At 32.7% G+C, this 2,542-nt stretch overlaps 1 protein-coding gene across 8 annotated transcripts in view; it reads left to right on the plus strand.

Annotated features, from left to right (window-relative positions):
- Positions 1-1,196: 1,196 nt before the first annotated feature.
- Positions 1,197-2,542, plus strand: part of LOC117175233 — a 58,043-nt gene continuing 56,697 nt past the window's right edge. For all 8 annotated transcript variants that reach the window (XR_004467455.1, XR_004467453.1, XR_004467454.1 and 5 more), the window contains exon 1: positions 1,197-1,371. The gene's annotated coding sequence lies outside the window, so the exon portion shown is untranslated. The remainder of the gene's footprint in view (positions 1,372-2,542) is intronic.

The following is a 2,542-nucleotide window of genomic DNA, read 5'->3' on the forward strand; positions in this document are numbered from 1 at the left end:
TTTGAAGTTTTTCTGCAGATATTTCCAAAACGCGTCGTAGAAATTTGTAGAAAACTTGGAATTTTCATCAACACTCCTCAATAAACCATTTTGATAAAAAAAACGCGCATTTTCTACATACCACGTGTCCCAAAGCACAAACCAATCGGATTATTCATTCAAACGTTTTGCAGACGAAAACGACAGACAGGCACAATATGCCAAACCGATATTTTTGGCTGTATAACTTTTGTATTTTCACATTTTTTTCATCTTGCATAGTTTTACTGCAAAATGGTAATTTTCGTTTTTTGGTGGTAAGCACTTTTTTTATTACTTAGAGAGCCTCGAACGTCGAAATTTAATGAAAGTCGCTAATTAGTACTTTTGCGAATATGATTTTATCGATTACATAGCAATGTCACTTAAAATAAACAATGTGTGCATTGTTAAACCATCGAAATTTTAAAAATGGTAAATTTTGCTATGTTTATGTTTAAATAAAAATACAAACAAAACAAAAAATACCAACAAGGTGGCGGCTAAAATTTCAGTTATAAACACAATCACAATCTTAATGAACGGAAGTAAATAAATTTTTTGAAACTGGATCAGAAATCTAATTTAAAGCAATTTTGTTCATTATCAATCATGTCAGAAAATCAAATAATTTATTAATTCACTGAGTACTTGAAGTTATTTGACCGATAAGTTTCACAGTAAGAAAGAAAGAATTTGAAAAATTACGAGTAATTTCCTCTAAATGAATTGGTAAGTTTCTACTAATGCTTAGTGTCTCAATTTTCTCTAATCGAATCAGTAGAATTTCACCAACTTAGATTCGCAGGAATCACTCTAAAGAGATAGGTGCGTTTTCATATTGGCTCCTACCTCTTATAAAAGGTTGTGTGCACGGAAGCGGTATCTGAATTCTCTTTAAAAATTTATTTTTGTGATTAGAAACAAAATATATGTTATGTCCTTTTTATCAGTACCGACATCTTTTTCACATTTTTACAAGTCGTTTACTCTTCTCTGAAACCCATTTTCCTAATCTCTACCACAGTCGTGAGTTCGATAATATTTCAAATTGCTGTGTAGCTGTTCTGTGCAATCGCTTACGTAAAACGTAAAAGTAGAAATTTCTAGGTTCTTATTATCTGGATTAGGAAACGAAAAAGAAATAAAAAAAAACATTTGATTATCTTTGGATTGTCTGCATTTGAAAATCGTGCTCACAGTCACGTTGCGGCATGGTAAAAATAGGGAACATCGGTATCATCAATTTATACGATCTAAAACGGTAGCTAGAACGTCAAATAATCCGAAATACAATAGAAGGCACTGAAGTTAAATATTTAAAGTGTGCTTCAACTATAAATTACATGCAACGTAAGTTATACATTTCATAAAATTCTCAATCACTTATTATGTAGTCTGTAGCACGATAATTTTAGAAAGAATTAACTGATTAGATTGGCCTTCGGTATTCTCTTTTACCGTCTCAAAATGAAGGGCAAGTTCTTTAGTCTGATATTTTAAATAAAAATCGAAAACTTAAAGAATTTTCAAAATTTTGGACACAATTTTGGTTAAGACATGAAAATTCAATGAACGGCTATTTGTAGTACTTGAAAAATAAAAAAATTAATCCTCGCGACTTTTCTGAAGTTTTCTGCTAGGAAGCAAAGTGCTCGTAAAATGAGCACTTCATATAAGAAAATGTAAACACAAAAAAGCGCCAACTAGCAGGTAGGACATTGCGTGTAGATATTAAATTTAAGTGGTCAACTCTACACACTGAATTCACCACGTGAGAGTATGCACATGTATTCTACACATTCATCTCACCACGTTAAAAATCTTCACATTTAGGTGTACAAATTCAAATCAACACACTTTATTCATAACATGAAAAGTGTACACATCAAATAGTAAGTCGAAAAAGTCTACATGTTAAAGTCTACGCAGGCAATTCCACACATAATAACTGCACAATAATTCTTTTGAATTGTTAATTTTGTTATCTAAAAAGTTTACACACATAAATAAAATTATCTACAATAATATAAGGAAGCGTCGGTGGTTAAGATGGTTCAGCGCTGGGTCCTCATGGTCCTATGAATGAACTTGCTTAGAACCTAAGTCACTAAATTTTGCTTACAGATGTATCTGTACAGGAAACCAGTCTCAATGTACGTCACAAAGGAGCATGTGCACAATCTTTCCAAAAGCTTTATTTTGGTAAAGCTTCCATTGCAGGATCTTAAACAATTTCCTTCGTCAAGCTTCTGTACCGCAAACGTCAATTGTTCTTGTACAGTTTATTGTGCGCTAAACACGTACAGGAACATGTATTGAATCATCCATTATTCAAGTACAGATGGAACAAAAAGTAGTTTTAGTAATTAACAGCAACTTGCGCACATAGTATCGTCTCAACTTTGAATACGCTCATTCACATACCAGGTGTATACATATGAAACCGGTATTGCCATTTAGCGGCCAGTAGGCACAATTGTAGGCACTGTCGGAACTTACCATTTGTGCTAATTGGCGTATT

This window comes from Belonocnema kinseyi, chromosome 6, assembly GCF_010883055.1.
Source record: "Belonocnema kinseyi isolate 2016_QV_RU_SX_M_011 chromosome 6, B_treatae_v1, whole genome shotgun sequence".
NCBI lineage: Eukaryota > Metazoa > Arthropoda > Insecta > Hymenoptera > Cynipidae > Belonocnema > Belonocnema kinseyi.